This window comes from Bidens hawaiensis, unplaced genomic scaffold (genome assembly GCF_021521415.1).
Source record: "Bidens hawaiensis isolate Kalapana, Puna unplaced genomic scaffold, B.hawaiensis_p1.1 tig00046481_1, whole genome shotgun sequence".
Classification (NCBI taxonomy): Eukaryota; Viridiplantae; Streptophyta; class Magnoliopsida; order Asterales; family Asteraceae; genus Bidens; species Bidens hawaiensis.
The window spans coordinates 36,928-63,267 of record NW_027498299.1 but is presented as its reverse complement, the minus strand read 5'-3'; the positions used below and the strand labels follow the sequence as shown (position 1 = coordinate 63,267).

The 26,340-nt window shown below is 37.1% G+C and overlaps 1 pseudogene across 1 annotated transcript in view; it reads left to right on the top strand.

The window, feature by feature from the left end:
• The first annotated feature begins 4,012 nt into the window (after positions 1–4,012).
• LOC143596458 (flavonoid 3'-monooxygenase-like) overlaps positions 4,013–26,340 on the top strand; it is a 38,869-nt pseudogene continuing 16,541 nt past the window's right edge. The window contains exon 1 of the transcript XR_013146714.1: positions 4,013–4,814. The product of XR_013146714.1 is annotated as a flavonoid 3'-monooxygenase-like (transcript). The remainder of the gene's footprint in view (positions 4,815–26,340) is intronic.

The following is a 26,340-nucleotide window of genomic DNA, read 5'->3' as shown; positions in this document are numbered from 1 at the left end:
CTCAATTCTCGTATTTGAATGTTGGAAGTGTTTCCACTTCATCAACAAATATGGGCACCTTGATTGGTGAAAATATCAAGCTCAGGTCCATGATTCAACTGTTGGAATGGGTAATTGAAGAGCAAAGAAGTCTTAACAATGATCAATATCTAGTCAGTAAGGGTCTTGTAAATCGCTACCTTGCAGCCACAGAGGTCATGCGAATGACCGATGATGATGTTAAGGATCTGAAGAATCGGTTGATGGTGACGTTTAGAAGTTGGGTACATGATGGTAAGCAAGGGATGGAAAAGGGCAAGAAGAAACGGTCTGCTCTAGCAAACCTTGTTGCTGATGTTCAAAATGTTAAAGAGCAAAGCAGTCTTGACGGTATTATCGTTGGATCGGCAAGAAAGGGCGCTAGTGGTAGTGGTGTTGGTACTATTGGTGATGAATATGCAACAGTTGTTGGTACTGCTGTGAGTGCCGTGATTGTTGGTACAACTACTGCAAGAATCAGCTCTACTAATGTTGTGACCACTGCACTTATTGTGGCTACTATAGTCGCTCAAGTTTGTTGGAGCAAATGTGGTTCAAGGTGAAGATGATGATGATTTTGATGATGATACGGATCCGTATGATGAGAGCGATAATGACAATGATGAGGATGACGATCCTCATAACAGTTATGATGAGCTATGTGATGGCGGCGATAATGATGATGATGAAGGTGGTGATGGTGGTTACGGAAATAAAACGAGTTAGTCTCATGATGACTCGCCTAAAGATGCCATGACTGAAGATCCCGCAAGTTCAAGACGTGGATGCTGCTTTGAAGGCATAAAGATGATGATTATGGTATCAACTATTCTCCTAACCCATATACTTTGGTTCGTGATGCTGCTGCTGATGATTCGTCTCAAGATCCGAGATGACGGAAGAACAAGTTCTACTCCATCAACAATCGAGCAAGCGTTCGAGACCCAATGTATCCCTACCTTGATGATTCTCATATCGTTAACTGCAAATGGCATCCCAACAGTCAAACTCGGGCCATTAGACCATCTGACCTACATGCATCTCAACGATATGCATACTCTGTCTGAGCTCGATATGAACTACTTTAGAAGAATCATGGGTCACTAGACGACACAGAAGGAGTTGAAGGGATGGTTTAACCGATTTATGAGCAAGGAATTGGAGAGGATTACCCCAAATTCAAACTCAACAAGGGTAAATCATTTCGGCTCCCAAAGGAAGTTGATCCAGTCACGTGGAAGAAAATTAAGATGTGGAGGTACAAGACCAACAAGGAAGGGAGAACTATTTATCAAGGTGAACCTTTCTTGCCCAACTTGTTCCAACATTTCAGCTGCTAGGAGTTTGATAACAGCACGGGGGAATTATTGATTCACTACAAAGACATGCATCACCTCTGATTCTTTGATGAGCTTGAGTTGGTCGCGCTTAGTAAGGAAGACCTACTGAAGTTGTACAATTCCCCATTGGGAACAGTCGAAGATGACCGAAAGGACAACACCGATGGAAGAGTTAAAAAGTTCAACAAGTTTATGCATTATCTTGTTGACAATCAAATATTCAACTGTGAATCCGGCTTCGACTACGAGACCGACTGAAAATAAGTGTTGACGGGTCAAATACTACAGACTAGAGGGAGACTGTAGCGCCCCATTTTGTATTTTAGTCTGTTGTATTTGCTTAAGCAATTCACGATGTATTTAGTTATTGTCGGTTTCTTTTATGTATGTTTAGCCCGAAGCCATGTAATGTTGAGCCCATTGGGCAGGATATATTAGAAAGAGGCATGGGATGCTTCTCTTTAATAAATAGGAAAGCATACACATGCACTCCGTAACCTTTTGTCAAAAAAGAAATATATCAAATTACCAACTCCTCTCTACTCTCTTTTCTTACCAAACCGGGTAATAACCAACACAAACAAGATCCGAGAACTCAGTTGGCTACAAGTGATTTCCGATAGCTTGTAGTTAGAGATTGATTCAATAACTTACGTGTTTGATCCATTATTAGGACCTGCAAGCGATAAGCTCAGAATAGGTTACGTGTTTGATCCATTATTAGGACCTGCAAGCGATAAGCTCAGAATAGGAAGTTGATGAGAAGACGACATGTACGACCAATACAATGATCCTACAAACGTTGCTAGAAGATATTTTGATGCAAGTGGCACAACACCCGATAACAAAGGAAGTGTGGGACTAGATAAAAGTTTGACACTTAGGAGCATATCTGGTTCAAAAGGCAAATTTACGAACATTAAGGAGCGAGTTAGAAACATTAAAAATGAAAGGAATTGAAACTGTGAGTGATTTCTCTAGAAAATTAGGAAGCATAAGAGCCTAATTTAAAAGTTTTGGTTTCAATCTCAAGGATAAGATACTTATAAGAAAATTGGTCAGTTCTGTTCCAAAGAAGTTTCTACAAACCGTGGAATCTATCATGCAATATTTGGAAATTGAAAAAAATGCCATTTGAAGAAATGGTAGGAAGAATAATAGCTTTTGAAGAACGCCTTAAAGGTCAAGACGAACGAAGATGATAAAGAAAGAAAGCTCCCGATGGCTAGTAATCATCCTAAGAATTGGCGTCGTGGAAGAAGTCATGGTAATAAATGCCAAGACAAAGAACAAGGAAGAGAACCCTTCAAAGAAGAAAGGGAATACAGAAACACGAGTCGCATAAACAAAGACAAAAGTGATCTCAAATGCTATGAACGTAATGAATATTGTTACTTCGCATATGAATGCCCAAAGTTAAAAAACCAAAGACAAGGAGAAAGAACCAGAGGCTTATCTCATACATAGTTTAACTACACTACTGTGAAGACAAAGCAAAATGTGTTGAAGATCGAGATTAAAGGGGTGATTATTGGTTAATCATCGATATCGTTAAAGTTTCATCAATTATTTCGTTAGTTTATTATAGAATAGATAAACTCCGTTAGTAAGTTATGTTAGTGTACTTAGGGTGCAAAATGTAAATACTTGATAGTTTGTATAAAAAATGTAATTAGAAATATTAGAAACGATGCGACTTTCTTATTTGGTGAATCGTCGCAGCCCTTGCTGGAGTAACCGTCGGAGGGTATAAATACCTCCAACCACCACCATTGTAAATCATTCGTTTTTCAGTCACAAATCAAAAATACAGGATTCGTTCATCATAATTTTTGTTACCTAAGTACTGTTGTTCGTTTAATCGACCCTGAGGCCCTCATTTTTATTTATTTATTTTAAAGGGAAGAAAAGTTGACGCGAAATACAGGATAAAGGCTTGTTGACACTTTTTGGAATAACACTTGTATGTATCTCCATAGGATGATTCTTCTAATGTTAGGCTATTAAGATTGGGTTCAAACCTATCCCGCAATGTTGCTAACTCCAACTTCACAACATAGTATACATTGCTATCTTTTTCGAGAGATTGTTCGGCTTGTAGCCTATAACATCAACTTTGATCAAATGTATCTACAAAGTAAGTCTGGTTCCTGCTCCATGGGACTAGTTTTCACATTTCACACGTTTCTCGTTTCTTTTGGTTCTTCTTTTAACCGAGTTTTTTGGCCGCTCACTTCAGTATGGTGGCAATTGTTCTCACTTGTGCGACCATTTCCTCACATCGTGGATTTTGAGGAAAGAAAGTGAGTCTATGAGCTTTGGGTGGTAATTCAAGCTTCGCAAAATGAATGCAAAAGTGCAGATGGAAATTAAAATGATGCATCATTTGCTTTGAAGAGGGAGATGATGATGATGATGATGATGATGATGATGATGATGATGATGGATCAGGCCCATATTTAATGTCTTTGGAGTGCTAGATGCAAGCTAACCCTGCGATATGATGGATCAGGGCAAGATTTAATCGTTGCAACAATTACATTTAGAGCTGAGCAAATGCAAGAAACCAAATCGACCCGAACTAAAACACAGTAGCATATGAAAACCGGAACCGACGATCAGAGTTCGTATTCATTTTGGCCAGTGACGGACCAATGAGCATTCTATCCCTACTGCTCTACACCTCCATCACTGCCTTCATATTATCCTATGTCCTACTTACCCGCAAACAACACCGTAAACCTCTACCCCCCGGCCCGGCCCCATGGCCGATCGTCGGAAACCTGCCACACCTAGGTCGGATTCCGCACCAATCACTGGCCGCATTAGCAAAAAAAGCACGGCCCCTTAATGCACCTCCGGTTCGGCTTAGTTGACGTGGTGGTGGCCACGTCTGCATCAGTTGCGGCACAGTTTATAAAGGCTCACGACTTGAACTTCGTCTAGTGTTTGCACCCTACGAGGTGGCGGATGCTTAGGAAGATTTGCTCGGTTAAACTTTTTTCTCCCAAAGCACTCGCTAACTCCCGTCATGTTCGGGAGGAGGAGGTGGCGATATTAGCGCGCGTTTTGGTGCGAGCCGGAGAATCAACGGTGAGAATAGGTCAAGTGTTAAACGTTTGCACCACAAATGCATTAGCACGAGTGTTGTTAGGGAGGAGAGTTATTGGCGACGGTGAACGGAAGGCGAACGAGTTTAAAGATATGGTAATGGAGTTGATGGAGTTGGCGGGAGAGTTTAACATCGGTGACTTCATCCCGGGGCTTGACTGGCTGGACCTGCAAGGCGTTACGAAGAAGATGAAGAAACTACACGCAAGATTTGATTTGTTCTTTGACAAGTTACTTGAAGAACATGAATTCGGCAATGGTGCTGACCTGTTGAGCTGGCTGAAGGATGATATGGATGGAGAAGTAGGGAAGCTTTCAAATGTCGAAATCAAAGCTTTGTTTCTGGTATGTTTTAAACGTACAAAATCCTCTAGTTGAAGGACCATGATTTTATATTTTTTATTTTTTATTTAAATTTTTCACAACAAAACATTAAAATTTTCGGATTGAGTCACGAGTTTGGATCAGGTTAGGACAAGAATCATAAGAATTATCCCATCTTCATCGAATTAACCCATCTTCATCGCCGCAATCACCATTCACTCAAGGTAAGCGGGTAACAAGTTGCGCCACCATCCTTTTTAAATAGCAAAACCAATTATACCGACAGATCTTGATTTATTATTATTATTATTACTATTATTGTTATTATTATTTTTATTATAGAATTTGTTAATTCCTGTGTGTTTTACTATTTGATTAATGGTGTTTTTGATTAAGAGCTTCTAGCTTCATGATTTTAAGAAAAAACACCTACTTAATTAAAAGTCTTTTTGGTTTAAGGAGCTTGAAACTTTTAGGTTATTAGATAAAGCTTAAAGCTCCTACTAGTAGCGTTTAGAAAATGTTACAAGCTTTTAGAATTTTAAATTACTTAAATAACTTTACAAAATAAATACATTTACTATTATTTTTTTAGTTATGCTCATTTTGATTATTTTATATATTTTATTAAAAGCTCCAACTACCCTGCCAAATATATAAATATATTTAAAAAACTACCGGCTACTGCTACCAGCTACCAGTTTTCAGTTATAGCTATTAGTTACCAGCTATTTTTGCCAAACATAGCATAAATTTCTCAAGCTCATTATCACTAAATTATCGTTCTCTTAGTTTTGATTTTAGTTTATAGAAAATAAGAAACAAATAATTAGAGAGGTTAAAGAATTCACTTATTGAAGTCGTATTTTCAACCAACCATACAAAACTTTAGATGAAATGTTGTTAAACTCCAATCCAAATTTCATTGAATTCTATTAAGCAAATGGTACCTAATACCATCACCAAAATAATCATTAAAAACAAGGAAACTTTTTTTAAAATAAACCAAATTAGAAGAGAGTGTAAAATAGGCCAAAATTTGATCAAATTTCAAAAGTAATTATTTGAAAACCATCGGCGTCGACACATTTGGATTCCCGCCAATGGTTTTTGTCTACCGATGCTACAATGACACATGTAAAGGAGCTTATGTGTTCGGATGGTTTTCCAATGACATCCGTCTGGACCGATAATTTTGAAATGGAAATCATCTCTGTAAGTCCCGAATCTGAATCGCTATAGTATGATATCAACCCATACACGATGTTAGTGCGGAATCCTAAGACCATGGTGATTCAAGAAAGAGATAGAAGAACAATATAAATATAATGAACACGAAGTAAAATGGATTCAATACATACGATTCTATTATCAAATAAATCGTCAAATACACAAACCAATTCAAGAAGAACATTATGCTCTCTAGAACATGATGGCTATGAAAATGTGTGAGAGATAATATGTTTCTCCCTCCTAACATGCTTTATATAGTTAGCATTACAAGAGCCCCAATGACTAAGCCCAACTAAGCCCAAACAGAAATCAACATGATTTCTGTATTAATAACCCATGCTAACCGAAATCCCTATGGATTTCGGTATTAGATGCTCCAATCCATAAATTTCATATTGTATAATACTTCGACTCTTCTAGGTTATTTCTCTTTTGTCGTGGTCTTTTGATATGCGTTAGTCTAACCAAATCATGACCCAACAATCTCCCCCTAGACTGATGCTTTCAAAACTTCTAGAATCTTTACTCATACATGATCAACAACTTCATGTGTCTGGGACAACCCATTTAATAAACATTGATTTTGTGGTTGTTCCTGCATGTATAGAGATTAGTTGGACATACGGAACCAAGTCATGAATGTCGACCATCAACACATGTGACCTCTTGCCAAGTCATGTCTTTACCATCATCTAAGAACACATTTGATTTTACAGGTTCGGTTTGTTGAGTCTTAACTTTCCAAATCCGTTTTGGTTTAGTAAAAAACTAAAGAACAGACTTTGGAGTTGAACTTATTGAAATAGAACTCTCAACACTTTTAGCACTATTTGATTTTGCAAAATTGAATTGCCCTTTACCATGTTTAAAATCATTTAAGTGTAAACATGTCGTGTTAACCTTGAATCCTTGAGTGATCTTCACCTGAGCAATCTTCCTTTTCATTGTATGGTATAAACATTCTTTCGCCAGATGCCCACCATTCCCACATGCGATGCGCACCTTCATTAGGATATGAAAAGGTGCCTCCTCCTTTTAATCATAACTATACGAGTATGCCTGTAACTGAAGAGGAAGAGGCTAGAGAGGAGAACATGAAGTATGGTAAACAGGTTCATTCTGAAACTGTTGGATCAGGATCCCTAGAGAAAATCAAGCCTGGTCTTCAATGTGTTAACAATATTATTGCCTCTACTTCATGTGCTGAAAATGTTGACATTGAGAACTGTGATAGCCAAAATGATGATCTTGAAGAGGTTCTATGTGAAAAGCTTTGTAAGGTTAAAGAAGGTCGAAAAACGGCTAAAAATCCTAAAAAGGTTGACACTTCACTAGGTGCTTCTGGTGTTAAAAGCAAACGTGCTACCATTGTGGCACTACGAGTCACATAGCCAAAAACTGTGTTCATCGGCTTTATGTACCCTATTATTTGCATAACCAAGGGGCTAAATTCATAGGAAAGTATCGATCTAAGCCGATGAAATGTGTCTCACCTAAAGCATCAACGGAAGGGAATTTTCCAGAGTTAAACTAATTGACACGCAATCATGTTCTCAACCACCTCACTTGAAACATCAAACTTCTTGAAGTTGAACTCGGCATTATCGAATTTATTTTTAATTTTGCTATCTCCAACTTAAATGTTTCTAACTCGATAGTTAATTCAGCAATACGCCTCTTCACATTTAAGTGACAACATTTTATACTAAAATCTTCTTAAAGCTTACGTATGTCCTGACGTTATGCATCTATCTTTTCTTTATACATTTTCTCGTTTTTCTTAAGAGTGTAGTTTTCACATTTGACCATTTACATCTCCCTTACTATACTGGAATTTGATAATGTATTTGAATCTACCTCTGTATGCGAACTCCTCATGCTCCGAAATACTACTAAAGAGTGAGCAGACTGATTAAGAGTACTTCTAAACATTGAAAAAGTTTGTAGAGAATCCATGGAGTAATTAATTTTTTTACTGATAATTCGAAGACCGAGAACTCAAATTTTTGAACGAGAACTCGAAGAATTGACCGAGAACTTAATGTCTTGACCGAAAACTCAAAATTTTGACTGAGAAATCGAAGTATGGATCGAGAACTCAATGTCTTGACCGAAACTCTGACCCGGAACTCTAATTATGGACCGAGAACTCAATTTTCCAACTGAAAACTCAACAAAATCACCCGAGAACCTTTGTTGACTTCATCAATTATGAAACAAATCAAATCTCGAAATTTAGGGATTTGAATTCATTTCAAAAATTAAATCAGTTATCTTCCCAAAATAATTCTCTCCCAAAAACACCAAAATTAAACTCTTTCCTCCAATAATCAAATCAACACCCATAAAATCTTGAATCTTCTGATGAACACGAAGAACAATTCACCAAAAATTCAAAATTTTTGAATCGTTGATATCACAACCGAGCCTATAATAGGTCAATAGGCTCTAATACCACTTGTAAGTCCCGAACTGGATCAATACAGTATGATATCAACCCAGAAACGATGTTAGTGCGGAATCCTAACACCTTGGTGATTCAAGAACGAGATAGAAGAACAATATAAATAAAATGAACATGAAGTAATATGGATTCAATGCATACGATTCTATTATCAAATAAATCGTCAGATACACAAACCAATTCACGAAGAATATTATGCACTCTAGAATATGGTGGCTATGAAAGTGTGTGAGAGATAATCTGTTTCTCTCTCCAAACACGCTTTATATAGTTAGCATTTACAAGAGCCCCAATGACCAAGGTCAACTAAGCCCAAACAGAAATCAACATGATTTCTGTATTGCTAACCCATGCCAACCGAAATCCCTATGGATTTCGGTATTACATGCTCCCAGCCATACATTTCATCTTTTATAATACTTCGACTCTTCTAGATTATTTCTCTTTTGTCTTGATCATGTCATGGTCTTTTGATATGCGTTAGTCTAACCAAATCGTGACCCAACAATCTTCCCTAGACTGATGCTTTCAAAACTTTCAGAATCTTTACTCAGACATGATCGACAACTTCATGTGTCTGGAACAACCCATTTAATCAACATTGATTTTGTGGTTGTTCCTGCACGCATAGAGATCAATTGGACATACGGACCCAAGTCATTAATGTCCTGGAATTCCCCTGAGCATCAACACATGTGACCTCTTTCCAACTCATGTCTTTACCATCATCTACGAACACATTTGATTTTACAGGTTCGGCTTGTTGAGTCTTAACTTTCCAAATCTGTTTTGGTTTAGTAAAACACGAAAGAACAGACTTTAGAGTTGAACTTGTTGAAATAGAACTCTCAACACTTTTAGCACTGTTTGATTTTGTAAAATTGAATTTCCCTTTCCCATGTTTAAAATCATTTAAGTGTAAACCTGCCTGTTAACCTTGAAACCTTGAGTGATCTTCACCTGAGCAATCTTCTTTTCATTGTACGTTATTGACCGTCTTTCACCAGATGTCCACCATTCCCACATGCGAAGCACACCTTTATTCTCTGCTTTTACTTTGCTAAGTTTCAATCACCATCAGAAGGTGTAACTCTGGAATTCCCTTACGTTGATGCTTTAGGTGAGACCCATTTCATCGGCTTAGATTGAGACTTTCCTCTGAATGTAGCCCCTTGATTATTCTTATAATAGGGTACGTAAAGCCGATGAACACATTTTCTGGTTATTTGACCCGGAGTGCCACAAAGGTAACACGTTATCCTTTTAATACCAGCAACACATGGTGAACTGTCATCCTTTTTAGGCTTCTTAGCCCTTTCTCGGCCTTTTTTAACCTTGCAAAGCTTTTCATACAAAACCTCTTCAAGATCGTCATTATTGCTATCACAGTTCTCAATGTCAACATTTTCAGCACATGAAGTAGAGGCAACAAAATTGTTAACACATTGAAGACCAGGCTTGATTTCCTCTAGGGATCCTGATCCAACAGTTTCAGATTGAACCTGTTTACCATATTTCATTTTCTCCTCCCTAGCCTCTTCCTCTTCAGTTACTGGCATACTCCTATAGTTATGATTAAAAGGAGGAGGCACCTTTTCATATCCTAATCCCTCACACTTTTGAGTTATATACTTTAATTGACACGCAATCATGTTCTCAACCACCTCACTTGAAACATCAAACTTCTTGAAGTTGAACTCGGCATTATGGAATTTATTTGTTTATTTTGCTATCTCCAACTTGAATGTTTCTAAATCGGCAGTTAATTCAGCAATACGCCTCTTGGCATCTAAGTGGTGACAGCATTTTATACTAAAATCTTCTTGAAGTTTACGTATGTCCTGACGTTGTAAATCTATCTTTTCTTTATACAGTTTCTCGTTTTTCTTAAGAGTATAGTTTTCACATTTGACCCTTTCAATCTCCCTTACCATATTGGAACTTTCTAGTGTATTTGAATCTACCTCTTTAGGCGAACTCCTCATGCTCTGAAATACTACTAAAGAGGGAACAGACTGATTAAGAGTACTTCTAAACATTGAGAAAGTTTGTGGAGAATCCATTGAGTAATAATTTTTTTTACCGAGAATTCGAAGATCGTGAACTCAAAAACTTGACAGAGAACTCAAAATTTTGACCGAGAACTTGAAGTATTGACCGAGAACTTAATGTCTTGACTGAGAACTAAAAATTTTGACCGAGAACTCGAAGTATTGACCGAGAACTCAATGTCTTGACCGAAACTCTGACCGATAACTCTAATTATGGACCGAGAACTCAATTTTCCAACCGAAAACTCAACAACATCACCCGAGAACCTTTGTTGACTTGATCAATTAGGAAACAAATCAAATCCCAAAACTCAGGGATTTGAATTAATTTCAAAAATTAAATCAGTTATCTTCCCAAAATAATTATCTCCCAAAAACACCAAAATTAAACTCTTTCCTCCAATAATCAAATCAACAACCCAAAAATTTTGAATCTTCCGATGAACACGAAGAACAATTCACCAGAAATCCAGAAACTTTGAATCGTTGATATCACAACCGAGTCTAGAATAGGTCAATAGGATCTGATACCACTTGTAAGTCTCGAACCTAGATCACTACAGTATGATATCAACCCAAACACGATGTTAATGCGGAATCCTAACACCGTGGTGATTCAAGAACGAGATAGAAGAACAATATAAATATAATGAACACGACCTAATATGGATTCAATGCATACGATTCTATTATCAAATAAATTGTCAGATACACAAACCAATTCATAAAGACTATTATGCTATCTAGAATACGGTGGCTATGAAAGTGTGTGAGAGATAATCTGTTTCTCCCTCCTAACATGATTTATATAGTTAGCATTTACAAGAGGCCCAATGACCAAGCCAAACAAAGCCCAAACATAAATCAACATGATTTCTGTATTAATAACCATGCCAACCGAAATCCCTATGGATTTCGATATTACATGCTCCAAGCGGTAAATTCCATCTTGTATAATACTTCAAATCTTCTAGATTATTTCTCTTTTGTCTTGATCATGTCATGGTCTTTTGATATGCGTCAGTCTAACCAAATCGTGACCTAACATGAACTCCATCTCTAAACGTTTCTTGCTAGCCTGTGTTTTCATGCAAGTAGGAGCTTGTTCGAGTGAAGACTTCAAAGTTGCCAAGATGGTTTGATGGGTTGCCTAAGACAGATCTATGGAAGCGTTAGGGTTGGAACCTGTGGTGTAGTCATGGATAGTGTTGACATCATGACCATACAATGCCTTAAATGGTGACATGTTGATGGCGGTGTGATGAGAGGTGTTGTAGGAGAATTCAGCTAGAAACTGGAAACGTTCTCAAGATGATGGTTTGTAAAAAACGAAGGCACGAAGGTAATTTTCCTAGCATCTTGGTTTGGCCATCCGTTTGAGGGTGGTAGGCACTAGAATGGAGACATTTGGTGCCCATTTGTCTAAAGAGAGCTTTCCACAATTGACTCAAGAATGTCGGATCGCGATACGACACGATGGTTTTAGGCAGACCGTGTAAGCGGTATATGTCACACATAAACAACGTGGCCAAGGTGATTAACGTGTAGTGAGTGGGTAACGGAATGAATTGAGCGAACATTGATAGACGATCAACGATGACCCATATTTTAGACTTACCTTTCGAAATTGGTAGATTGGTGATAAAATCCATGGAGAGATCTTGTCATGCATTGGTTGTTATAGGTAATGGTTGTAAAAGGCCATAAGGTTTGTTGGTTGGGGTTTTAATAGCCTGACATATAGAGCATTCCTTGATAAACTTGGTCACATCCAATTTCGTGCCTAACCAAGTAAAGAAGGTGGAAAGTCGCTTGAAAGTCGCATGAATACCCTTATGGCCACCTAAAATGGAAGAGTAGAATTCAACCAATAAGTTGTGACGGATGGAGGTTAGAGGAGGAACCATGATGCGACCTTTCAAGAAGATGAGTCCATCACGCACAACATATTCTGAAAAGGCTGACGGATCAGCGGTCATTTCATGGACCAGCTGCTAACTGTTCGGGTTGTTGACGAAATATGAGCAAGTCTCACTTAGCCATAAAGCTGTTGAATGAGATAAAGCCAACGTGGTCGGAAGATCAACCCGACTTAGTGCGTCCGCAACGGTGATTTCTTTACCAGGTTTGAAATGAATTTCAAAGTAACCGATGAGTTTGGCGACCCATTTCTGCTGCTCTGGGGTTTGAATGGTTTGCGTGAGTAGATGTTTGAGGCTATAGTGATCGGTTCAATGAGAAATTTTCTACCCAAAAGATACTTAAGGCACTTGCGTATCTATTCGGTGACTGCATACAATTCTTTGGTATAGGTTGATTAACCTTTTTATCGTGGCACACAACGTTTTTGAAAAGAAAGCGATGGGTCGATTCTGTTGGGATATGACCGCATCGATTGCATAATTGGAAGAGTCCGTGGTTAGATTGAATGGCTGACTGAAATCAGTTAAGGCAAGGGTAATGAGGTTCTGCATATGATTTTTCAAGGTAATGAAAGCAGATTGGCAGCAGGTGACTAAGAAAACTCTTTTTGTTTCAAGATATCGGTTAAAGCCGCGGCTATATGAGCATACTTGGGAACAAAAAGACGATAGCAGCCCGTAAGGCCGAGAAAGGCGCACAAGGTGGTGAATGAGTGAGGAGTAGGCCATTGTTGAATTGAATCAATTTTGTCTTGCTTGGGAGAGACACCCAAATAGGATATTTTATAACCCAAAAATGAGATGTCAAAAACTGCAAAGGTACACTTTGAAGCCTTAGCATAGAAATGATGGCTAGTAAATCTTCAAAAACATACTACAAGTGAGAGTAATGATCCGATTGGTTAGCACTTTAGATTAAGATATTGTCAAACAAAACTAAGAAGAAATGACGTAAACGCGTCGGAACAGATTATTCATGATGGCTTGGAAGGTAGACGGAGCGTTCGAGAAACCAAAAGGCATTACAAGAAATTCATAATGGCCATCGGAAGTGCGAAATGCAGTTTTGGGAATATCCGGTCCAGCAACACGGATTTAGTGGTATCCCGAGCGAAGGTCAATTTTGGAAACGATTTTGGAACTGTGGAGTTCATCGAATAATTCATCAATGCTGGGGATCGAAAAGGGATCACGAATGGTCACCGCGTTTAGGACGCGGTAGTCGACACAAAAACGCCAAGTCCCGTGTTTCTTTTTAATGAGCAACACATGTGATGAAAACGAACACTAACTAGGGCGGATCACACCGTCATGAAGCATTTCAAAAATGAGTTGGCTCATAATCTGCTTCTAAAAATGGAGATACCGGTAGGGCCGAACATTGACAGGTTTTGTGTCGGGAAGCAATGGAATTTGGTGATCATGGGGATGGGATGGTGGAAGGTTGGGGGGAGTTTCAAAGAGTGTGGGAAAAGATTGAAGTAATTGGGTGAGTTGAGGATCTAAAGTGGGTGGTAGATATGATGTGGCGGAGGGGGATGAATCCATGATCAGGGCGTGCATAGAAGTGACCGAATCATGGTGAAGCATGGAGGACAGTGAGCCGGGTGTAACAGATTGATGCAGCAGGGCACCACGAAGGCTGGTGGTGGAACTGTTGAAGGTGAATGACAGTTCGGGTATAGAGAAGTCAGTGGTTATGGATCCCAAACTTCCCATCCAAGTGACACCTAGAACGATGCCGGCTCCTGAATTTTGAATAAAGAGAACGGGATATCAAAGTGTGCATTTTGTTGTTTAACCGGAACAGATGGGCAATGACCTTCACAATGGATAAGTTGGTCGTTTCCAATCATGACGGGAAACGGGGTTAAGGGACAGACTGGTAGCGATTCGCGGATGCATAATGTTGTTAGTGCTTCCGCAATCAACAAGGACGGTGACCAGTTTGCCTAAGATAAAACCCGTAAGATGTAAGGTTTGTGGGGAGGACATGCCGAAAAAGGCCGTTTGAGGGAGGGATATGAATGTTGGTGTGGAAATATCGGTTGAGTCAAGAGGGGGGGGTCCGGTTCCAAGGGTTCAGAGTCGTCGTGGTCCACGATAAGGAGATGTTGCGGCGGTGAACAGGAGTGACCTGGAATGTAACGAGCCGGACAACGGAAGCATATGAATTCTTTGCGGCGCTGTTGGATTTGTTCAGGTGTAAGTTTGTGAAATGGCAGGGGATTAGTGGGGGTGGGTAACAGTGGAGAGCAAGTAGGAGGTGGGGTGGGGAAAGTGGTGGATGGCGATTAAGAAGTGGTGGAAGAGGGTGTCAGTGAATTAGAAGCAGCTAACACAGAGGAGGATTTATACGGGTAAAAGGGTTTAGGTTTGGGAAGGTGGGCCAATATGTCTTCCATCATACGGGCTAGGCCTGTGGGTAAAGTAGTTGGCTTATGAATAGCCACTTCAGTTTGGATCACAGGTTTAAGGCCCGAAAGGAAATAGTTGACACAATATTGTGGGGTTAAACCGGTGATGCGATTGCTGAGTCTTTTGAAAGCCAGGAGGTAACCAGAAACATGTGGAGGTTTGGTGAAGTTTGTAAAGGTAGGATTCATGATTCAAAGTAGGATGGGCCAAAGTGAATTTCAAGTTGACGTTTGAAATCAGTCCACGTACCCAGAAGGTCATTTTCGGGTTGACTTTGATACCAGGAAAGGGCGTCGCCGGTGCAATGAAAAGCGGTCAGGGATAAGCGTTCCGCCAGTGGGATATTAAAGTAGGCAAAGTAGTTGTCTGCTTGGTAGATCCAACCGAGGGGATTGGAACCATCAAACATCGGGTTGACTTTGATACCAGGAAAGGGCGTCGCTGGTGCAATGAAAAGCGGTCAGGGACAAGCGTTCCGCCAGTGGGATATTAAAGTAGGCAAAGTAGTTGTCTGCTTGGTAGATCCAACCGAGGGGATTGGAACCATCAAACATCGGAAGGGAGATTTTTGGGTAGCGGGGTTGACGGTTAGGCTCGGGACGATCGACATGAAAACAGTCATGGACAGGACGATCGATCAACGAAATTGGCATCGGTGTGTAAGGAGTCGGGAATTTCAGTTAGGTGAAAAGGTTTGTGAATCAAGTTTGATGTTGAGGTTTTCGGTGGCGGTAATCAGGTCAGCTAATTTGGCGTTGGTTTGTTGTTGGAATGTGGTAGCTTCTGACGAAAATGCAATGAGTTGGCCGAGTTGGTCAGTGATGGTAGGGGTTAGGTCGTCAGAACCCGACGTATCTTTTCGAGGAGGCATGGTGGAAGGTGAGACGTGAATTAAAGCACCAAGATGATAGGCCTTGTTTTAGTAGGCTACACTCCAAAGAAATTCAGAGAAAGAAGACCATAATTGGGGCAATTTTTTGATATTTTTCATAATCCAAAACTGGAATTTAAACATGCAATCCAAAAATTTGTTGGGCTAGTAAAATATACCAATGCTCCCAAGACTTAGTAAAATAAGGAGTAAAATCAGGAAACCATACGATCATGTACTTCCACAAATCTATTGGGCTTCCTTGTGTGACGCTTGGGCCGATTGATCCATTTGGATTTTGTGCTTGAGCAGTTGTTGTTGGGCTAGAGAGGTTCGTGACACTTTATCACGTCATCATCACATTTTACAATTATATTAATTATAAGTCCTTTATTTTAATTACTATGTAGAAAATATTTGTAATTCGTTTTAGGAAAAAAATTAAAACATAAAGTTTAAGAGTTTAAGTATTTTTTTTCCATTGAAATGGAAATTTAAATTTGTATATCTTGAAGAAAATTAAAAAAATTATATACCATTTGTTTGATATATTTTAAATATTTAAATTTGAAATTCAAGCATTACAAATATATATATATATATATATATATATATATATATATATATATATATAGAGCAAGGTTAAAATAAGAAGTAAAACTATCCTAAGAAGTGTAAGAAGTGGTTTTTACCCTTAAAAAAATAAAACACATATCTTGAAGAAAATTAAAAAAATTATATACCATTTGTTTGATATATTTTAAATATTTAAATTTGAAATTCAAGCATTACAAATATATATATATAGAGAGAGAGAGAGCAAGGTTAAAATAAGAAGTAAAACTATCCTAAAAAGTGTAAGAAGTGGTTTTTACCCTTAAAAAAATAAAACACATCGAACAAAAAACACACCGAACTAACAAAATAAAACACACCGAGCAAAAAACACACTAACAATATCTACCATCAGATGATCACATCCAACGCCCGATATTACTTCTCACACTTCTTACAAATAACTCACTTCTTATTCTAACTCCACCATATATATATATATATATATATATATATATATATATATATATATAAGGGTGGGGTTATAATAAGAAGTGGAGATTGTATAAAAAATGTAAGAAGTAATCTTGTGCATTAGATATGTTGATCTAGCGGTGGATATGAAAATTGTGTTTATTGTGCGTTGGGTTTAATTCGATCTCATGGTGAAAGCAGGCTTCCTACACTTCTTAGGAAAAATTTACTTCTTATAAAACCTAGTGAGGTTATACTAAAAAATAAAGTTTGTCTAGGAATTGTAGGAAGGTATATTGAGTGTTGAATCTGATGATCCAATGGTTATAGTTCACTGTTGTGATTTTTCTCCGTGTGTTTTATTTTTATGCTTGTTTTATAACACTACAGTGGCAATATCGTATACTCTGTTATATTACATATGGAAACTATTAATATGTAATTAATAATTGGCATATCTTAATATAGATAAAATCTAAAATTCCAAAATACATATTTTTTTGGTAGATTCGTTATGTTTATTTATGCAGACATTCAAAATATCAACATTTTTGTTGGTTCGTTCATGCCGGTCACTATGTTATTTTTTATAGAAACACAACATAATAGAAACACACCAATAATGAACACCACTATATTGATTTTGACATTGACGTAACACCAATAATTAAAACACACTCCAATTTAAAGAATCTTTACTATATTAATTTTTAAATAAAAAAAGAAAAAAAAGATATGCTCATCGACCTGTTAATAAAATTACATCCACAAATTATATCCACAAGTTTTGGATTCTATCTCAATTTGAGAGAAAACAGTCGCCCACCAATTACTTGGACTAAAAATCAAACTCATGCACCGGTACCCATTTCTTCTACCACCATGAAAATCATGTAATTACCTGCAAATCTGCAACCATTTGTTCTCCTGGGGAAACACCAAATGAAAAACACTACAAATTCCACTTCCAAAAAACCTAAAGCCAAAATCTTCACCTAATCAGTCAACCATGGCTTCCATTAGACCAAACCCAACTCATAAACATCGTCGTTTTCATGACCCACGGCAACACAGATCCGACATAGTCGATCTTTTCTTTTACTAATTAAGAGACATAGAGGGAGGATACAGAGTGGTTGTAGATCTGAGCCTTGGTGGTCGGAAACATAGGGTTTGAGATGGGGCAACCACGGCTGACGGGCTTGGAGGCGGACTTAGATTTTTTCATCCATTGAATGATTTTATGATGAAGGCATTGGATGTGTGTGTATTTATTGGGTTTTTGTAGGAAAATGGTTAGATGAGACTTGTAACCAGAAAGACGATGTTTGTAAAAGGGTCAGGCTAAACGTACTCCCGATGGTTGCTTGTCAAACAAACCCCCCCCCCCTCCCCCGGCGGAAAAACCAACTTTCATGTAACCCTTGAAATCATATAATTACCAAATTAGCACAAAAATAAGGATTTCATATTATTTTTTTTACAAGTTGTGTTTTTTTTATGATTTCGAGTTTAGGGTTTAGTGTTTCGGGTTTAGGGTTTAGGGTTTAGGGTTCGGTTTTAGGGTTTTGGTTTTCGGGTTTCAGGTTTTGGTTTTCGGGTTTCAGGTTTAGGGTTTCGGGTTAAGGGTTTAGTATTCGGGTTTATGGTTTTAGGTTTTCGAGTTTCACATTGATTTTGTAAAGGATAAAGAGATAAAATAAGGATATTATAAATATATATAATATTAAAATTAAAAGAAAGATATTATAAATATTTACTATATTAATACTAAAAAATAAATTAATAGTAATACTTGATAGTTTTTAATTTGATATATGTAGTGGAGATTATTAAGTGAAAAAAATGTTGTAGGGACTAATATGTATATAAATAATGTTAAGAGGTAATAGTAATTTATCTAATAATTTAAGAGGGTATATATTTAGTACAAATGGTGTAAGGGGTGTACGTTTAGTAGCACCCTTGTAAAATTAGAGAGAGAAGATAATAATAAATTACAAATTAATTCCAAAATTATTAAAAACAATATGTAGTCAATCTAACCCTTATGTGTTAATCTTAATCAAAAGGATAAGATCTTTTCCTACACTTTTTATGAATCTAATTTTTTTTATTTTAACCTTACTCTCTCTCTCTCATATATATATATATATATATATATATATATATATATATATATATAAGGGCAGGTTCAAGAGTAAACTTAAAAAAACTTAAGAACTAAAAACTTTTTATTTTTCATGTAAAAAATAATATAAGTCTCGATTTCAAATGTAAAAAATTAGTTTAACATAAACTTTTTCGGACGTTTTGCTTATAAATACATGTACAATACATTTCAATAAATAAAAATAATTTTGTAAAAAATACTTTTTTAACGTTTTTTTAACTAAAAAAAATGTTTTTTGAAATTGGCTTTTACATGTGTATTTGTAAAAACCTCTAAATATTATGTAAAATTGTGTTTTTAAAAAATTATTTTTTTAATATTTATCCTATATATAAAATGCAGAGTTCCTTCATTTCTCACTCTTTTTGAGTTTATCTTAAACATGTCCTTTTATATATGTGCGTGTTATATTCATATACAAATAATATGTTATTTTTTTTAAATATATCCAACCCATGGCCCACCCACTTACACTTTTCCCGAATAAACATGTATTTCGAAAAATCTTGTTCAAGAACCAACTTCAAGAATCTATGCATTCCAATTGTGGTGTTGTCAAAAATCTCCTCTAAGACTAAACGTAGCGGGGCGAAGGTTTGGCGAAAAGTGGCGACAATGTGGTGGAACCCCGCCCCCCTTCCCCTACCCCCGGCGATTTTTAGGAGAAAAGGGGCGGGTGGAACTTATCGCCCAGCATATTTAAAAAATATTAATATTTTATTAATATTACCGTTGAACGGTCAAATATAAAAATAAATTTAATTAATTAAAACAATATATATATATATATATATATATATAAATATATATATATATATATATATATAAACATACACCTTCTTCTCCATTTTATATCCATTTCATACACAATTCATACCCAAATTCTTCAAAAAATCTAGCAAAATGAATCCTACAAACAACCGGAACCAACCGAATCCCGTGGAACTCACCGCTACCATGACAGAAATCATCAAAAAAACACCAAAACTTTGCTGAGAAACTCAACGATACCATGAGAGAAACCAACAAACAACACGAAAAGATTGCCGCTATGATGGAATTGCGGGAAATGAGTAAAGAATACGAATTCCTCAAAGAGGCCAGGTGACTCGAAGAGGCCGCATTGTTGCAACGACGACGAGTTGAAAAAATCCGCGAATATTATGGATATTAGTATTTTTTTTAGTTATGTTTTTTTAGTTATGTATCTTTTTTTTAGTTATTTATTTGTTTTAGTTACGTATTTTTTTTGTATTTCTTTTTAATTTTAATACATTTTTTTTTATTATTTAATTTTCTTGGTTTTTATTTGTTTAGTTTAATTATAAAAAGAAAATAATAAAAAAAAATATTGTGGACCCAGTTTGTAGCCCCTACACCATTACACCTCAAAAACAAATTACCACCCTTTGATGACTGGGCGCCACGTGTCGTAATTCACCCCAATTTGCCCCTCCGCTACGCTTGCCTAATGGAGATGCTCTAAGAATCGTAAATAGAAATTAAAAAATAATATTAAAGGTGTATTAATTATTAAGATATTTAAAACCCATGGGCTTCAATATTTTTTATTTATTCTTATGAATTCCCTTGAAAATTTAACATACCATATCTACCACACTTTTAAAACTAAAAGGGTGCACACGCAATGTAATGAAAAATACATACTTAAATAATATCTAATAAATTAATGGCTACACTATTATGTTTGAAACTATGAGATCGTTCATTAGTTTAGTTTCACGGTTGAAACCGAAGCTGACCGTACATATTAAAATATCAAATATTTACTTAATTAGTAACACATATGTTTTATAATATTATAAATTATAGTTAAAATATAGTTAAACAAAGTTGTATTTAATACGAGTAACTCGTCTATTACCACTTTAATTTAGCCAAATTTCCAATATATGTAACATTTGTTATTGTTATGATTTGGTCTTATATTTATTATAATAAGGTTTATCATTATGTGACCTAAGTTATCTTCGTTCATATAACGAATCTCTTAAGTAGCGTATTAGTCGGTGCTTGATTTGAAGGGAATGCATATGCAGATTAATAATTCTTATTTTAAACGCAAATTATTATCGAAATAAAATCTATGTCGGAACCTATGTTGGTAATGGTTCGGCTTAGTCGGGTTTTAATCTTAAAAATTTCAATTTCGACGACAAAAAAAAAATGTAAAGTTGGCTCATGGTTTATTTAAAAACCATCAAAACCGAATCGCAAACACTTCTGCATGAAATGTTTTTTTACATAAAAACTATATCAATATCGTACTCAAATTAAAGATACATTTTATTATTATGCCATTTATTTAAAAAATATAACGCATGAAAAATGTTATGCGTATTTAAAAATCGTGAGGATAACTGAGTTAAAAGTAAAGGTAATAAAATATATACGTAAAAGATTAATTGCTATTGTTGTGACTTAAGTAATGAAAATTCTAATTATTTTGAAGAAATTTCAAATAAGTGTGAGATTTAATGTAACAGTGACATTTTTACCCCTATTAAATGATGTACCTCATGTATTGAATGATGTAAATTAATTAAAAAAACGTTTTAATTTGATCATTGTTGATATATTATATATAGTATTGATATACTGGGTCCGGGGAACCCGACCCACATAGTGTGGGTCCCCATGTCTTCACTTATATTTATACTAACCACAATAATCCAAGGGGATTTCTACACACACCACATCATTGAAAAAACACCGCAAAGAGGTGTATAGTGTTGTGTTACCCACCTCGTATTAGGCCGTATTTTTCTCGAAAGACATTTTTTTCTATGTTATTATGTTTTTTATATTTTATTCATTTTTTGTATATTTTTATTTTTTTTATTTCATATCATATGTTTCTTGTTTGTTTGTATTTTTTTATTTATGAACTAGTTTTATAAAAAACATTTTCGGTTACTGTTTTTCATTTTAAACAATTGGCTATAATTTTTTTTATCAACCATCAACCTGATTTTTAAAAATCTAACAAAACAAAATGAATAAAATGATAGTTATATATATACACAACCATTATAACTAGTTCATACAAATAATAACACAATGCAAAAATCTATTTGAAAGACAAAGTCAATAGCGTCGTTGTCGTCAGGTCTGCGTCTGACGCCCGATTTATCTCCACTGTCCTCGGTTGTGCGATTGACACCCGACGTGCTCACCTCATGGTCAAAATGTGGCGACGGTACTCTATACTCCTCATCATGCTATCAGGCGGCCTCCCTCTGACCCGTCTAACGCTGGAGCTATAACATCCCCTGCTCTAAGCTCTGTAGTCGGACGTTATTGGCTGCATCCAAATGCACACCACAAATTTAGATATAATAAAACATACCTCTTTTGCATGGTGTGGTCGCTCGACGTCCTCCACATCTGCCATGTCATATGTGTGCACCTATGGTGTCCCCAATTGCAGAGGGTCGACAAGTGGGACCAAAACGTAAGCAGGAGCCCCATAAGAAGTCGCGAGATGGTCGTATCCTCAATCCTTCGAGCGATGTGCACGCATATGGCTCGACTACGGTCCAGCATGCGCGGGGCAACCGACGGAATTTGTAGACCAATAATCCGCTTAGTGTCGCCCAAACTGATTGCAATCTGCGTGAAGTATGGGCTGCCGAGAAACGATCCTCTCCCCTACCTATGAACACGTGATCAAGGTTGTAGTGCCTACCCGTCAGCAGACACCGCAAAAAACACAAGTCCCAAAGGTTGTAGTGATCTGCGCCCTGCGTAAGACCCTTTACTGACCCGGCTATCAACCTATGCAGGTATCTATACAATACAATATAATTCAATACAATACAATACAATACAATACAACGCAACGAAACACAACGCAACGCAACGCAAGGCAGCGCAGCGCAGCGCAACGCAACGCAACGCAACACAACACAACACAACACAACGCAATGCAATGCAACAAATGCAAGACAATGCAATCCAATACAATACAATACAATACAAAACAATACAATACAATACATGTCACACCCCGACATAGGGCCTAGGCGTGTGACCACAAGTTGGTACCTGTTTTGTAAATATATCATAGTTTATGGGTTAATTTAAGCGGTAGACTTTTAGGTCGAATATAATATTAATTTACATTGAAAATTTTCTTGGGAACTAAATACCCAAGTATTCGTTTACAAAATGTATATTTATATTACAAGGATTTTGATAAAAAAAAACTGAGCCATCTTGTTACGCGCTTCTAACTTCCATGATGACTCCAATCCTTGCTACTTCTTACAATACTTAATTACCTGCATTGGGTTGGAAAAATACGTCAGCTATGTGCTGGTGAACACGTATGACTCTATAAATATTTAAAAAGCAGTTATAATACAAATATAGTTTTCTATACACTCAGCAAGAAGTATTTCATTCCTGGTATTTGTACCACTATCCTACACAAACGAAAGTGTTCCCCGAGCCACGTAGCCTTTAATGGAGAACTAGTTATGACTGTTATCCCGCGGCCACGTAGCCTTTGACTGTTTAGGCTGAACAGTTATGTATGGATGCAGACACAAGTGTAATCGTTCTGAGTTGCTTTTATTTTCTACTTTGTATTATAACTTTTGAGAGATCACGTAATCTCATGTAAACGTTGTCAGACTCTTTAAGACGAACACCCGTTCATCTTATTGAGTATAAATATGTTTTGACTGATTGTTAAAGGTTAACGTATTCACCTGTACCGTCGGTGCGTTTGAAACATTTCTTTGATTGAGAATGATATTAATCTATACATGAATAGGTTTGTATAAATATTTGAATGGTGTTTCTTGATTAAGCTATTATCCTTAAGCTTAACCTTGAAATCGTGTATCACATTGTTTGTGAATGAAAACACTTTGTTTTATGTGACGTTTGATATATCATGCTTTGGCTTAATAAGTTATAACACGTTGGTGAGTTTCTCCAGGTAAGTAAACGGGTCCCTCGGGTGATTGGGATTTGTACGAATTACTTTTCCTTAGGCAAGAAACTCACTACTAGTGATATCACCCTTACAGTTTACTACATGTCCGTCAAAATATATCTTTGCTAACATTACTTCATTAAGAAGTAATGTTTATAAAAACTTGTTTGTGAATGCTTAAAAAATGCTTTCAAGGTTAAAGGCCATAGCATCAATTGATGTCTCAAGCTATAACTTTAATAACTTAAATGTAACTCCAATCTTAACACGGATACTCGGAATGATACTAAAAAAAAGAGTAAACTTGACGGGTAGGATCTCGATCTTACTCGCTTATATGATTGTTAAATTGATTATAACTCTGTTACTTGCACAAACTTCAAGGAAACGGAACATCGGCTCGTTACCGCAATCGGACACTTTATCCTAGGTTAAGTGTGTGTGATTTGGTGATGTTTTTGGATGAAATTGTTCAATGCACGTCACCCGTTTATATAGGCGGATTAGGTAACCCATTGCGATACGCGATGGGGTTCCCTTTTAGCCTCGTCGCATAGCGTGACGCCGCAATTTTCACTGCTTTACCTGGTGGTGGCACGTGGCCAGTCAAATCGTGCCACGTGTTGACACGTGGTTGGATGCGGTTACTTAACGTGGTCATCGCGGTACGTGATGATCTTATTGGTTGTACCATAGCGTATCGCTACACTACCCAAATCTGGGTCTTTGTGCAAATCCATCGCTATACGCGATGGGTGAAATGACTATCCCGTCGCGTATCGCGATGAGTCAAAAATTTTAGAATTTACATCATAAATCCCTAGACTTAAGGAATTGATGTTTTTAGCTAAATCTTAATGTTGGTGCATAATGTCAGTAGTTCATAGTCTAGTGTCTGTAATCGAGTCTGTAATGTTAATTATGTTTTATATATGTCTTAAGCGAAGTTGTTAACAAGTTCGCCTAGGCGAACTTGTTAGTCAAGCGAAGTTATGGACAACTTCGCCTGAACATGCCAGGCGAAGTTGTCGTGTATAAATAGTCCTAGGTTACGGCTGTTTGTGGTTAATCAGTTGTTCGTGTTAGTTTGTTCGAGTTGTTACGAAAGCTGTAACGTGTGTCTGTAATAGTGATATCGCATCACGTGTTTGAGTTATTATATAACGTGTGTTCGTTTCGTGTGTTCGTGTGATTCGTGTTCTATACTCGTAACGATCTACGCAGGGATTCCGCACCTGAGTTGATCGAGATATCTCGTGCGATCCGTCCAGGGAACCTACAATTGGTATCAGAGCATTTGCTCGATTGTGTGGTTCGGGATATTCACGCGGGTGTAGAAATCGTCCCGTTTCGACTATTCGCGGGACGTGTTTTCTGTGTTTTTGAGTCAATCTTACCTCCTACCATCGTATTCAAGCCTTTGCACCGTCAAAAACCTCGTAAAATCCAGATTTCAGATCTGCAAAAACGTCCGTGTTCATCAGGCGAAGTTGCCGTCAGGATACGTAGGGTTTCGGCGAAGATATAAGGTTAAGCGAAGTTATCCACAACTTCGCCTACCTTCTCAAGTTCGCCTAACTCAGCGAAGTTCTCTACAACTCCGCCTACCTCCTAAGTTCGCTTACCTTAAGCGAAGTTAATCATCTGCGAAGTTCTTCAGCGAAGTTAATCAGCGGCGAAGTTAAGGCTTAAGCGAAGTTATCCGTAACTTCGCCTACAGTACTTTTCAGAAAATTTTTTGATTTTTTTTCGGGTTTCTTACTTTTCGGGAAAGATGTCGTCTATTAACATCTCTGAGTTAGTGAAGATGGAAGTTGAAGCAGGGTCAGCTACTAAGGCCCCAAGATTGATGAAGGGAACCGATTTCGTTGCTTGGAAGGATCGGTTCATACAATATGTCAAATACCAGGATGCGAAGATGTGGGTATGCATCCAGGATGGTTATATTCCACCAGTTATGGAGTATGAAGGTCGTGATCAAATCAAAAAGTATAGTAAAATGGAAGAAGAAGAGAAAAAGATGTATGAGGCCGAGAGCAAGGCTCATGCTGCTATTACTATGGCTCTTCCACAAGAGATCCTTCATACCTTTAGAAAGTACACGTCAGCAAGAGAGCTTTGGGAAGCTCTTGAGAACAGATTTGAAGGGAATGTAGGAATCCGTGCTTCAAAGATAAAATTGCTCAAAACCCAGTTCTCAGTCTTCAAGTATTTGAAGAATGAATCTTTAGATGATATTATCACTCGATATTACCATCTGATGACTGAATTGAGCAACTATTCAATTTCCTACCGAGAAGAAGAAATAGTTGAGAAGCTTCTAGATGCTCTCCCACCAAAATGGGAGATGTACACTGTGCTGATGAGGGAAGACAAAGACTTTCCCACATATGATCTAGAAACGGCAGTTAACAAGCTCC